Genomic DNA, 15,749 nt, shown 5'->3' with positions numbered 1-15,749 from the left:
TATTTTATTCAAAAATTTTTTTTCATGAAACTTACTTTACAATGAGTGTTTGTTTTTCTTGATTTGAATTTTAATTTTCTTAGTTTCGTAAAAAATTGTCTAATAATTTATTTGTTGTATTTTCTTCATAACAACAAAAAGAATATCGTTTTCATTTTTTGAATTAATTTTTCATTGAATTATCTTCATAATAACAGAAAATATTTTTTCATTAAAAAATTGGTCAGAATTTGCATGAAAAAAAAAATTTACCAACTTTCGTTTGATACCGTCCGGCATTTTATGCAAACTGCCTGAAAAATTCTGATGGTAGCATGGTCCTTATTTTGCATAAGTACTTTTTTTTTATTTTTTTTTACAGATTTAACTTTATTTCGTCTGTTACTTCTTTGTATTTTGACATTTGTGCTCAATAAACCAATCAATTATTCTGGCTAGTTAAAAAAATTGTTCCGCATACTTTTAGCATTAAAATAATCATTACAATCTGTGATTTCATAAATTAAACAAGCAGGAAGAACCGACGTTGCTTGGAATTTAATGAGGATCACTTTTTTTACTATGCTCATAGCACCATATTCCTTTGGGTCACTTACAGGTGGAGGCATGTAGATATATGGAGCGTAACTTAGCATTCCTCAGAATTTTTACACATACGATATAAATTTAATCAAAATAAAATATTTCATGTTTTAAGGAGGTTATGCTCTCATAGCCTTCTTAGGATATACGTAGAGATTCGGAAACATTTCCATTGTTTTACTCTGTAATACAAATACACTTCTCAATTTTATGTAGATCCTGTAACCCTTTTTTTTTCTATAGGGAGCGTATTCCGGGAAACTGGAATTAGGAAAGTGATAATATATGGATGACATCATTTGCTCTTTGTTATTCCCAACTGACCTGATTCACAAGTAAATAATACTGGCTCCATTATGTGATGCTGCAAAAGGAAGCAAGCTCAACTGAGGACTTGGCTCATGATATCCAAAGCTGACTCTGAAAGTGTAACCAGCCTGTACCCCTTGTGCATTTGATGATGGAACTCTGACTGTCTGTGGTATGTTCGAGAGTCAAATATAGCCAGACATGGATAAGCGGATGTGACTCACGGTGCTGCAAATTCATTTGGAGCTGATTTGGTTGATCTCAGCTGAATGCTTGTTGCAGATCAGATCTGCCAACTAAATAATTCCTTTGAAAATTTTGTCTAATGTATATCAATCATCCTAACGTTTTGTTAGTGAATAAGATAATAGTGGGTTTTCTTATTGGTACAATGGATGCCATAAACAGACTATAGTATCTATTCGATTATGCATTAATATCCTTGGAAAAAGTATGAACCCGCAATTTCTCTCCAGTTATGGGTAAAATAGCAATTTGTATGCAATGAATTGTAGACACAAGATAGTATTTCCTCATTGAATAACGTCAAGAGTTGATATGCTATGAAACAGACAAATCAATTGTAACTATTGCTTTCATTATGTTATTTATTCCTTGAATTCCATGAGTGATGTTTCTGACAAAGGGGCAAGAATTGCTGTTTCTAGGTCGGAATCTATTCATATAACACCTATTGTTTGCTATTTTTTGGTATTAAAGTGTTTTGTTTTTTTAGCTTCTTGTATCAAGTGACTTCATGCTTTGTCTGGAGTGATTTCCATTACAAAAAAAAAAAATTGTATGAATTAGTATAGTACGACATTTTGAGCATCTCAATTCTGTTGTTAGCATTGATTTCCCCCAACTCTTGTTAAAATCAACTGCAGGAAGGCTCACATAATGCTTGGAAACGTCCATAATGAATAACTAACCTATCTCTTCCCAGGTCTTTATCCTTCATTCTCAAGTCTATATTAATCACTTCTTCCATGTTTTCTTTGGCTTTCCTCTGCGAACTGAACCTGCTGCCTTAACTCTTCTACATCTACTAACTCAATAACTCTCATCCATTCTTTTAACATCTGTTTTGAACCTTCATTAGCTAGGTTTTACTTCTAGTCATTGTTATGCTGCATATATATATATATATATATATATATATTTATATGCAGTAAGTCATTATTCAAGCACATCTGATTGAACACGACAGTTATTTTTTTCCGATTTTTCTGGATATCTTTTCAATTCGTCGAGTGGTCTTTTTTATTTCAGCTAGCATATTGTATAAAATGGTTCCCAAAAGTTGTTGTTCAGCCATATTCTTAAACGCTTTCTATCGGTGCATCCAATAAAACCAATAACCCCCAAAAAACTATAAATACACCAAGCCTCAAAGAAAAAGACAATCGGAAAAAGGAATAACTCTGTCGTGTTCAGACGTGCTTGAATATATATATATATATATATATATATATATATATATATTTCATCAGCACAGTAGTGTTCAAATTTTGCAGATTACAATTTATTTGAATTACATTTAATTACATTTAATTACAATTATTTCAATTTACATTTAAAGTACATTTATTATTTGAAACAAAGGATACAGAATATTAATGATTATTTCTTTAATCCATGGAATTTCAAAGACTGGCTCTTGTCCTCAAAGGAAAATCAGTTAACAAAATAACAGTTATAAGTTTGTTGGTTAGCAGATAGTTTTAAAACTTCAGAGTATGAGAGACGTAATGTTTTAATGATAATATAAAACTATATAGATATAAAAAGATATTTAACTTGAAGACCATGCATGAGATTGTGGACTCAGCCTTCAGGGTTAGGGGATTTGGCCAACATGAGTGAATTATATTTTATGGTAAGCAATGGTTAGAATTGTCCTATGAATAAATTTTCAAAATTCTTCGTTGCGTAAACTTGAATTTCTGAACTATAAACTAGAAGTAACTTGTTATCCGCTCCTATATAATTTTCTTGACACAATGGGTAAATAACAATGTAAACTCATCTGAATTAGTATCACATGACTTTTGAGCAACTCAATTCTATTGTTAGCATTGGTTTCTCCAATTCTCTCTAGAATCAGATATTTATAGAAGAGACCATGTGTGACGGTTGGAGACCTTCATAAGTGGTGCTGTGGAACTGACACGATTCCAGCTTGGCTCACTCAGGTCGTTAGTCAATGATAAGCACATCTGAACAGAACATCAGTAACCCTTAACACATTCCTCTCTTAACACTATCCTGATTTGAGCTCTAATGCCCCCCCCTCTTTTTTTCCCCCCAGCAAAAGTTTGAGGATGTTTTGAGATAACAATACAGGTAAAAACCTACATGGTTACAGTTCAGGGAGTGTGAAACCTATTCAGGGTCACCCCTCTTACTGAATAAATGATTACAATAATGTAACTGCATACCGTTTAATATTAGTAAAATAAAGACTGTTGGGCATTCATGATCGAAGCTTGGTGAACAAGTTGGGCATAAATTGATGTTTATTTATATCAAATATAGTTGGATATATAAAAAGAATTGTGAATGTTATTAATGATCCCATGGGTGGATTTTTGTGATGGGTGGGGGAGAGTCATCCTGTACACTATTAATTGAACACAAATTGCTATTTTTACTAACAGTTAAAGTCAAGTTCACGGTTCACACCTTTTCCAACAGTATTAGTGGGTGAATGACTAATAGATGCGATCTGATTCTGCCAAGTCAATTCCATCAGCACAGTAGTATTTATTGGGTCAATCACAACTTCACCTTCAAATTCTATCTGAAGTTATAACTTATCCTTTTTATGTGTCTGTAGGTTGTGGTTATACAGGATTTTATCAGGGTTTTTTTTTTTTTTTTTTTTTTTACACAGACCTTTGCATTATTATTGAACTCTGTAAAATTGTTTATGCTGGACCGGTTGGGTAATAGAAGGCAGGCACATCAGTGCTGTATCATATGGTAATCCTCTCCATAATCGCTAATGATTGAGTTTTGTGGCTTCATCTGGTTATAACATCCTTTGACCACCTCTTCTCAGCAGCTTTGGTTAGTTTACTCATTACATGGATCCAGTCAGGGATGCATGTCTGTTTGTCCAAACCACCATCTTTGTTTTCTCAGCCAATAACTAACAACAAGCAAGGGAGATCACTATAAAAACTTATAACAAAGAAATAGAACTCTTATATCTCAATACAAAGAAGATAGCATAACAACTCCCCCAATTCCTGTTCTCGGGCAGTTCAGTATCTTTCGCTGGATCCATTGTGTTTCTGAGCCAAAAGGGAGCATTTCAAGAGGTAGAATCATTCTCTAACCTTCTGGTCCACACTTGTAGTCTGGTTTCTTCCTGAGATGTTATTAGAAGATGGAAATGGCTGAAGGACATTCTCCTTCCTGGTTTCAATCATTAAACGGTCAATGAAAATGATGTTCATCACTGGTACTCTTGGTGATCTTGTCAGCAAAGAGATTCAGTTATGAACTATGCATAAAAAAATGTTGAAATATATGAAAAACAATTAACATTTTAATCTTATTATTTTAAGCGTTTTATTGAGAACATGATTCTGTATTCAAAGAAGCAGCAGACGATATTTTTATTTATTTATTTTTTTTTTTATGAAATATTTCCATTTTAGTGAGATTGAACTTCAAGACTATTCTTTGAATTTCACTTTTTTTTTTTTTTTTTATCTGTTGAAAGGTTTTTGAGAATGGTTTTATTTTTCAGCGCTTTATGCAATAACTTTTACAATCAGAACGTATGACGTCACACATTAACTCTTTTCTTTATTGTTCAATTTTCCTTGAGGCTTTTTTGAATTTGAAACCAGTTTTTTGACTTTTACCTTTTCAACGATATTTTTCACAATACTGTTTTTACAAGATATTTCTTGATGCCTTCATACGATGATTTTAAACGAAATTTGAAAAAAAGTGTTGAAAGAAAAGTGTGGATTTTTATTTGATCAACAGATTCATAACTTTGAATAAAATGTGAAAGTTAAACATAATTTGATGAATGATTCGTCATTTTTGAAGAACATGACATTTCAGAATTGAAATGGTTGGTAATCAAATTTTGATGTGATATTGTTGCAATTCTACAACGCTTGTTGAATTTGAAAACTACTAACCCTTTTCAGTTTTCTTAAAGAGAAAAAGCAATACCTGTGGAAATTACATGGTGAATGTAAAATATGAAACAATTGCACACAGGAAATTTTGCCACTTGTGTAATTTACACTTTTGAATTTAATAATGCAGACTTTGTTTTTGGTCTAGAAAGTAACATTACCCAATATTTCATTAAAATATTGGAAGAAAAAAAAAAAAAGAAAAAAAATGAGCCAAGTCGTTGCCAAATAGTTTTGATCATTTTTTTTTAAACCTGGTCGAAAAGAACCGGTAGTCTGTTCAAATCCATATCTGTCCATTTTTGATCTGGTCAAACCGAATTAATAAACGTATATAGATTTTTTTTTTTTTTTACTCCAGCTAATGACACCTGTTGCTATTGGATCTGGCTGTCTGAAAGTACTGGCTTCCTGATCTAAAATGCACCTAACATTTACGTTGGGTTTTTTTTTTTTCTTTCCTTTTGTAAAACTCAGGTTCTGAAAAGTCAGAAACAGTAATTTTGGAGTAGAAGGCTCCCTTACATCTGTAAAGGGGTGGGATTTAGCTGCTTGTCGGGGGGTATTTACGTTGAGGGGGTACAAGTGCTTGCAGTTCGTCAGAGCATTCACCGTTAAAGTACTTGTAGAACAGGCAGAGGGATGCAACATTCCATCAGTGGGACAGAGGCTGAAGTTTAGATGACAGTTCAGGACCTATCAGATTGGCGACTCTCTTTTAAACCTTGTCTAGGAGCGAAAGACTAGTAGCAGATGCACCAGCCCAAATATGACAACAATACTCCATACATGGGCGAATGGTGGCCTTATAGAGGTACAGGATACTTTCGGCATTAGTAGCTTTCTAGCATGATAGAGAGAACCTACTTTCTTCGCAACTGTCCTGGCAATGCTCTCAATGTAATTGTTCCAACTCCTGTTTCCTGTGAACGTTAGGCCGAGGAGTTTGAAAGATGTACTTTCAGATAGAGAGTCATTGGCCATTGCTATTGGTGATAGAAAAGGAAACCAGTTTAGTCTTGGCAGCATTGAATGTAATCATCCATTTTTGTCCCCATTCCACTACAGATCGGAGGTTATCCGCTAATGTTTCTGCCATTTTTGTAGATATGTGTTCATTTGTTTTCCTGTTGTCTGTTATAGAGCGTGGTGTCATCAGCATATATACCCATATCACAAACAATTTTGTCAGGGATTTCCAAGCAACTTGGTTGTTGTGGCAGAAGCTCATGCGTCTAAATCGTTGAGAGAGTCCATCATCATATACACACATACATACTAGTTGTACCTATCCAACATTGTCTTGTAGTCTTCTTACTTTTGTTTTTGTTTCATTTTTCTTTTTTTTTAATTGCATGAATACTTAAAGATTTTTTTAACAATATTTTATATATACGTATACATCTTTTTTTTTTTTTTTTTTTTTAATATTTTAGAGAAAAATTTATTCATTTATATATATATATTATATATATAAAATATAATTATCCACGGACATGTGTTTCATCATCTACGACTCATCAGAGTGGCTGAATCTAGCGAGATTCGAAATCAGGACTCCGTGATAAGAAGCCTAAGCCTCTTTCACTGAGTTATCTCGCAGGACTACTAATTTATCACATTTTTACGTCGATGTTGTTTGTTTCCTTTTGTTAGCGATACTTATCGAACGAATTCAATTATTTATATGAAGTGCATTTTTACCTAAATGCGAGTTGGGAATTTTCCCTTTGACAAGTTTGGTACCCCCAAATGGGGAACGGCATAAGTATTATTTTTAAAATATAATCATCCACTGACACATGTTTCGTCATCTACGACTCCTCAGAGTGGCAGAATCTAGCGAGATTTGAAATCGGTACTCGTGCTCAGAAAGGTGGCAGGTGGGTACTATTACTATGTAGCAATTTGTGAATAAGTCTACTTGACGTTTTATCAAAGAAAAAGAATATTTTTTTATTCAAGATATCTTATATATATATATATATATATATATATATATATATATATATTTCTCTAAGATATCTTTAATAAAAAAATATTCTTTTATATAAGCATAACTTATTATAAATTATGGAATATATAGCCTATGCAACGGTGTTAGTAAACATGAGACATTTTTTTTTTTTTTTTTTTTTTTGAAACTTTGTCATCTAGAGGGGTGCCACCAAAATGTATACATATATAGCCAAAATATTTGTATAAATAAAATTTCTCTCTCTCTCTCTCTCTCAATGTGTGTGTATGTGTGGGTAAATTGTTTAAAATAAAATGTTTTGGAAATATATATATATATATATATATATATATATATATATATAAATTTCTCTAAGATATCTTTAATTAAAAAAAAAAATTCTTTTTCTTTGATAAAACGTCAAGTAGACTTATTCACAAATTGCTACATAGTACTAGCACCTCCCCTGCCACCTTTCTGAGCACAAGAGAGACACTTCTGTATAAACTGTAATGCACCTGAGTATGACTAAACACTCAAAAGAAAAAAAAAAAACAAATGTAAAAGAAAGAAAATAGAACACTGATCGTTAGTTGACGTCATGTGAATCAAGTGTATTACATGGCAATATTTTCAAGCTGCTTGGTTGTTGCTGGTGCTGATGAGTTCATTTGGAAGTATGTCACTTACCATTAAACTTGACACTTTGATTTAAAATCAATGTAACATCCCTACCTGCCTGGGTGGTCATACCAGGTGAGGTCCACTTTGGCAATATTGTGGTATTTAGTGGTCTGGCTCATGTTGCTCCAGCCTTCCTTGTCAGAATGAGTTACGGTTTGACTAAGTTCTAAGAGATAAACTTTTCCATCCATAACATTTTGATTGTCAGTTGCCTGAGGCACCCCTACCGGAGAATTTTCATCGTTCATTCTTTGTTAGTTTTTCATTCAGCTAAAGTGTTTCCTTCAGTGAGCTAACTTTACCCACAATAAAAGGTTGTTTAGTTTTGAATTGTCTCATAGTTTTACTTTACACATTTGCCATATGGAATCAATCTGTTATTGTCAGTCACTGTATGGTTGATGCAGATCATAATAAATGATCCAGGATTATTCTTGATTGTTTCAGATTGGCGACTGATCCTTGGCTTGCGATGCCACTGGGACAGTTTAACATAAGTCATCATTTGGGAATACCAGTTCTCTAAGTCAAAATCAAGTTCAACATTGCAAGCTTATGGAACTGATGTGTTGACATGATTATAGCTGCATGTGGCATAGAGGGATAAAAATATCGATACTGCTGTTAATGCTAAGAAGTCAAGTAACACTTATGAGCTCCCAAAATATTGATTCTAATTAAACTAAATTTATCATGACGAACCTTTGTCTTGCAGAGTGTGACAGTTTCACAAGTGTGCTTTTAACTCCAGTGCATTATTGCATAGTGGAATAATTTTTATAGAAAACCCACATATTTTAATTTATACATCTTAGGCATCAATTAAATAAAGAAGAAAAATTAAATATATTTGTCTACAAGTCTACAAAAAGTTGGGATGCAAATGGTATGTGACACAATAAGTTTTCTGGTGCACTATTAATTGGTTAAATTAAATTTTAAAGTCATATTCTTGTGTTTGAGGGGCAATTCAATTTTGAATAACTCGAATTGTCATGTAGTAATCGTAACACGTCAATGTTTCAAATGCAGTTTAAAAGTCATATGTCTCATGCTATGGTCACAGGCAGCACATCCCTGCATGACTTGTTTCAAATCGTCCACTTACTCAAGGTCCTAACTAAATTGTATCAACACAACGTTCTGTGGATCTTTTCAACACAACGTGAACATAGAACCATTGACAGCGCAGCCAGTCATCACATACATGGTTCTTGTAGCATCGGACTACCCATAGTGCCGTGATACCCAGGATACAATACTCAAGTGACTTCTATGGTACATCAGACCACAGAAGTAGAGAGTTTGAGTCACATGACATCCAGTTGTAAGGTTCTACTAGAGGATGGCTATTATACAATGTGACACAAGGGAATATGTAAATATCCCCACTGGACCATCTCTAAAAAGTTGAATATCCAGTGCAGCAGCAAGTTCTGAGAACATATACCAGAAAGAACGGTTAAAAGTCATAAACCATCTACTATGACTATGCAATTCCTGCCGCTTTGTACCTAGGAAACAGCTGTTAACACCTGATATAGCGATATGAGACGAAGAAAAACAACCTTAAAAGTCAGTGTCCCTAATGATGCTAGCTTAAACGGAGTTGAGAGGAAAAGATAACGAAATACCGTCTTATGTACGACATGAAAAGAAACTGGAAACTTAGGAAGATTTTCATCATTTTGTTAATTATAAGAGCAACTGAACTCGTAAAGAAGAATTTTAAAAACTATCTTGTAAATATACTTGATGAACCAAGTGCAAGAGAGATACAGACGATTGCACTTAAAGGCACAGTTAGAATCTTTGAAAGAATATCTTAAGTTTGAGTGTGTGAAATAGTGGGTGTATATCTGGCATATTATAGTATGTCCCATCCCCAGCAAAAGCAAAATCAGAAAAAAAAAGATGCCAACATAGATTATGGATTCGACAAACAGTTCTAATCCAATCAGATTTATCACGCTAACATTGTAATTTATTAGAATTGACAAAAAAAATCAGTAGAAACCTTTGTTTTTTTTGGGTTCTTTTTCATCTGAAAACTCCATTTATTGACCTAAAAATTTCGTTCTGATAGTGTAGAAGCGCTAATTGAGTTAGACTCTAATTCTTTAGTAGGGCAACTTGTCTGTAAGAAGGAAAACTCAAAAGTACCACTTTGCAGCAGACGTGGATGTGGAACGCTGCACTTGTCTAGTTCAGTTATAACATATCTGGTTGAGAAAGTAGGTCTTGTATTCAATGCACAGTACATTTTAAACTAATAATTTCTTTTATAGAAATCGCTCCAGACAAGGCATGAAGTCACTTGATGTAAAGATCTAAAAAAAAAAATACTACTTCAATGTCAAGCACGTGCCAACAATAAGTATTAGATGGAACAGATTCTGACCTAGAAAACAGCAATTCTTCTCTCTTTGTCAGAAACATTGCTCATGGAATGTGAGGACTAAAGAGATAAAATAAGGAAAGAGTTGCGTGGCTGCTGAAAGTAAAGCCAATTTTCTGGAGGTTGTGTGATAATTAATAGGGCTGTGACAACAGCATATTTTCATTGTTTTGACTCTCGAGTGTGTATCCGTTAATATCTTATATGCTTTTATAGAGTGATATGGTTCTTGGTTGATTAACTGTCTCTAACTGCATCGGATATATACTTGAGAGTCAAAACAATGAAAAAAATATGCTGTTGGCATAGCCCTAATAATTAAGTTCTCCTGTTGTTTGCAACAAGACAATTATAATATACTACGAGTGTACATCCATCATCAAAATTGAAGACGAAAATAAAACTTATGCTTCACCAGTGTTTACACTAATATATAAAATACATCTCAATCGCTGAAAGTATAAAAATAAAAATAAAAAACAAGATCAGAATAAAAGAAAGTACCTCAAACTGGGAAGATTGATAAAAAGATAAAAAAAAAAAAACTTGACTGATTTGGAAAGATACCAAAAAAAAAAAAAAAAGAAAATATTTCATTATAAGAATAGTGGAGTGTTTTTTTTTTCAAATTAATTTTAGTATATTATTAAATAAAGGTTTCAAATTTGTTACAAAAATAAAACAAAAACAAAAAAAGCATCAACTGTTTCTAACCATTTTAAAGCACATTTTTTCTTAAATGATACATTCCATGTTTTAATCTCCAATCAAACTGAACTCAGAAAAAAAAATCCAAACCATTAAATTTAGAAAGTGTTCTCTTTATTTCTCACACACACACACACATATATATATATATATATATATATATATATATATATATATATATATACTAGCATTTCAGCCCGGCGTTGCCCGGATGTTTGGATGTGTATGTTGAGCAAAAAAAAAAAAAAAGTGGTGGTAGGAAGGCAGGCTCGAACCCGTACTGCGAAGGAGGAAAAGAACAGGAAAAAAAACCCTGACGTCTTTGCGGTTATGACCACCGCCAAAAGTCTAGACAATCGAAAGGAGAGAATAATTTTCAAAAATATCAGCAAAAAAAGCGATTCCCCCCCCTCCCTGTAGAAAAGTACCTAGTTGAAGGTGAAGATATTAATGTTTTTAGCCAATTTTTCGATATTTGTCGTATGAAAGGTCGAACTTCCAAACGATTCTGATCTTGGTAAAATCCGTCGCCTTTGTCGAAAGTTTTAGGCACACATGCAAACATACATACATACATTATATATTGGTAACTGAAAATTTTCGACCCAAACCGATGAAAAAGCTTGCCCTATCTCTAAATACCCTTTATGTAAAATTTCAAATGTTTAGACCAGAAATTGTCCGAGTAATTAGGTAGAGACCGCAGAGGTCAAATCTTTTAAAACTTTGACCCCTATTGTGACCCCTTAAAATTTGTTTTGAGCACAAATCAAGTTAAGTTAAATCCATGTCCAAGGAACCTATATCTAAAATTTCAAGTGTTTAGACCAAAAATTGTTGGAGTTTGGTAGAGTTCTCAAAGGTCAAATCGTTGAACTTTGACCCCTTAACAGCCAAATTTCTGGCCAAAACCCGATCACATAAATTTTCCCAAATCTCAGTACCCTGTATATCAAATTTCGAGTCTGTAGACTAAAAATTGACGGTTATTGCATAGGGAAATGTATACAGACAGACACGTTCACTTATATATATATATATATATATATATATATATATATATACTAGTATAAGTGCCCTGTATTGCTCGGGTGTTTGGAGGTGTTTGTTGAGCAAAAAAAGAAAAAGTAGTAGTAGGAAGGCAGGCTCGAACCCGTACCGCAAAGGAGAAAAAAGAACGGGGGGGAAAAAAACGTGACGTCTTTGCTGTTACGACCACCACCAAACCGGAAGTGACAAAGGTTTAAATTAAGGCTAGACAATCGAAAAGAGGGAATGACTTTCGAAAATATCTGCAAAAAAGCAGCCCCTCCCTGTTGAAAAGTGCCCAGTTGAGAGTGAAGAAATTAATGTTGTCAAAAGTTTTAGGCAGACATGCAAACATATATACATACATACATTTATATATTGGTAGCTCAAATTTTCAACCCAAACCGATTATAAAGCTTGCCCTATCTCTGAATAACCTTTATGTAATATTTCAAATGTTTAGACCAGAAATTTTCTGAGTAATTTGGTAGAGACCGCAAAGGTCAATTTTTTTTCACTTTGACCCATGTCCAAGGAACCTATATCTATAATTTCAAGTGTTTATACCGAAAATTGGCAGAGAAGTTTGGTAGAGTTCTCAAAGGTTAAATCGTTGAACTTTGACCCTTTAACAGCCAAATTTCTGTTTGAAAATAGATTACAAAGATTTTCCCAAATCTCAGTACCCTGTATATCAAATTTCGAGCCTGTAGACTGAAAACGGACAGAATTATTGCATAGAGATATGTACACACAGACACTTTAACTCATATATAAATTCAATTGAGGTAAACAAAATTACCATTGGTCGCAACAATAAATCTGTTTCAACCTAAAAAGTTTTTATCAGGAAACCATAGCTTCCAGATCTTTATCAGGCATGTCTTTTAATGAAAAGAAAAACAAAAAAGAAAAATTTGCAAATCTTTAAAAAAAAATTTTTTTAAGTAAATTTCTATTGTGGGTATTTGGTAATTTTGTTTGCATAAATTGAATAAAATAACATCTTGCTCTTTTTATTGAGCACTATTAACAACCTGGTTAAATTCAATAGTTTTTACTTTTGGATATTTTTAACCTGGAGTCTAGAGTGTGTGTGTGATATATATATATATATATATATATATATATATATATATATACACACACACACACATATTATTAAGCTCTATTTTGTGTGTAAATAATATTTAGCTTCCTTCCTTAGTTCAATTTGGATACAATTCCTTTAACTAACTTGAAACAAAATATAAAATTCATTTAATTTTATTTACTGTGTTTTTGAACAGGGAAAGTGTTCAACTATGTATAAAAGAATATATTTTATTTCAAATAACACTATACACTAATTTGATCGGTCATCAATGCCTACTGTTTCACAGAAATACTAAAAATCTCACCCATTCATCTAAAGAATACCAAGTGTATCTGCTCTTCAGATGATGGTCTCAAAAATAGTTATTTAACACATTTGCCCCCTCCCCCCTAGTTTCAGACTGTCGGCTGAAGAAAATATACAACTAAGAAGTGTTCAAGTATTTCTGTAAAATCGAAGTGATGCATATTATTTATTTTTTTCTCTCTCTCTTTTTACAAGGGAGTCACCACTTATCAAGTTCTGAAGGTTACTCCAGGATAAGGGTTAAGGAGTATACAAAGGTCATCGGGACAACAATGTAGTAATCGTTAGTTGTGGAAATCTGGTAGAAATTTATTATTTAAGGAGACTGCTTAACAAGAACTTGTTTACATTGGATTTGAAGATGACCATATTGTAGTCAACTGAAATACAGACCAGCAGAAGAGAGTTCCACAGATAGTTCTAGAAAAGAAGCTTTGTTCATGGAATCTGTGTTTAGATTTAGACTCAGATAGGGAGTGAAGGATATCGTTGATAGTGGTTGTAGCTAGACAAGTATTTTTGTGAAAGTTAGGCAAGATGGGACCATAGATTCAAGTTTAAGCTATGACTTACCGTGGAAATAACGGTAGAGTAGGCACAGGCTTGCCAGGTCTCTGTAGGGAAAGAGGTTACCGGGAAGAGGGAATTTAAGTTTTGAAGCCGATTTTGAACTGTCAAGACTGGATAGTGTTCCGAGTGTCTCCTGTCCAGATGTGGCAACAGTACTCCATTTTTGAATATATATATATATATATATATTTTTTTTTTTTTTTGTTTACAGAAAGTTTTTAGATGAGACAAGTCATCGGTACCGTCGGTTTCAAACCCGATAATTAGGACTGTTTTAGATACCCATCATCATCAGAGATGAGTATTGGCTGACTAGAGCTTGATATGGGTATCTAAAACGGTCCTAATTATCGGATTTGAAACCGACGGTACCGATGACTTGTCTCATCTAAAAACTTTCTGTAAACAAAAAAAAAATATATATATATATATATATATATATATTATATATATATATATATATATATATATGTTTAAAGAAAAAATAGAAAAAAAACCGAATGAAATTATTAAAAAATCAACGTTTCGTCCTTGTCTCAGAGGACATCTTCAGGATAATTGAAATAAAAATGTGATAAAAGAAAAAGTCATAGATCGTGCGAAAAAAGACAGTTTTTTAAAATCCAACCCATGTCGGGAAAGGACGAATATGTGTGCGTATGGGAAGGTTGTTTGATGTCTATATATACAATTTTAAAATGCATTTAAAATAAATATGTACATGTTTTTTTTTTGTTTTTTGTTTTTTTTCTTCTGCGAAACTACTCATTTTCCTGAAACATTCAAAGAAAAACGGCTAGCCAGGATCCACCCTGATACCTTGCTCTTTGATTATTATTTTCCCTATGCTAGGGGTTAAATGGTAGAAGCCTTTTCTTTGCATAATAGTATTAGTATTCAAAATTAGTGCTGATTCTAAAAGTCTTCTTTTAGCTCTATCTATCACGTATTTAATAATTTTCGCTTGATCTAAATTAAATGAGTGATCGTGTTCTGCACAATGGCAAAAGAGTGCATTTAGGGCGTTACCATTCCTCATATCTCTTCTGTGCTCGTTAAGTCTTAATTTCAATTTTCGTTGTGTTTCACCTATGTACGCTTGTTGACAGTTGTTACATGGGATGGAATATATACCGGCATCGGATGTGAGGGTTTTGGGAGAGTGCTTGGTAGTTTTTAATGTCTGTTTTATGGTTGAGGAAGTTGTTTGTATCAGGTGAAAACCAAGTCTATTAAGAGTGTCGTAGATTTTTGTATTTTTGGTGTGGGTGGGAATGAAAAGATGTCTGTTTAATAGTGAGGTATCTGTTTTATTTTTCTGTGTGTTTATGTTATAGTGTATTTTCGTAGCTTTTTTCTTTGCGTAAGAAATGAAATAGGATGGATACTGTAGTTTTCTTAAAACATTCGTAATATATTGAAATTCATCATTAAGATATTGGGGACTGCATATTCTAAAGGCACGTAAGAAAAACCCTATAATCATGCCCGTCTTTATTTTATCATTGTGGTGTGAGTAGTAATGAATATAGTCGTTTTTGTGTGTGGTCTTTCTATGTACTTTGATATATATAAATACGCTCTTATTTTCAGATTTTCCTTATAATTGAGCATTCTGCTGGATTCCTTTTCCCCCAAAAAACTATATATATATATATATATATATATGAGAGAGAGAGTGAGGATGATTTGTGGTATTAAGGCATTAAAGCTATGCTTTTTTGTTTTTATTTTAAAATTTTTATTAAAGAATTTATTTAAAAAATAAAATACAAAAAAAACAAAAACATTTTATGCTTCACTACCAACCATCCTCAAAATAGATCTCTATAGGCATACAGCGAATACCAAACAAGTTTACAAAATATAGGTATTTAGCATGATGGTATTTTTGTTAGGATGAAATATGAATTCCTTTATGTAGCTTACTTGACATGGATATAT

General features: G+C 32.9%; 1 protein-coding gene across 24 annotated transcripts in view; it reads left to right on the top strand.

Moving 5' to 3' along the window:
- LOC145239774 (rho GTPase-activating protein 39-like) overlaps positions 1-15,749 on the top strand; it is a 1,121,368-nt gene that overhangs the window by 309,189 nt on the left and 796,430 nt on the right. The gene's annotated exons all lie outside the window — the stretch shown is intronic.

The sequence above is a fragment of the Euprymna scolopes genome, chromosome 19 (assembly GCF_053919585.1).
Source record: "Euprymna scolopes isolate OS-2025 chromosome 19, ASM5391958v1, whole genome shotgun sequence".
Taxonomy (NCBI): domain Eukaryota; kingdom Metazoa; phylum Mollusca; class Cephalopoda; order Sepiida; family Sepiolidae; genus Euprymna; species Euprymna scolopes.
The sequence above is the reverse complement of the archived record's forward strand: the minus strand, read 5'-3'. Positions and strand labels throughout refer to the sequence as shown.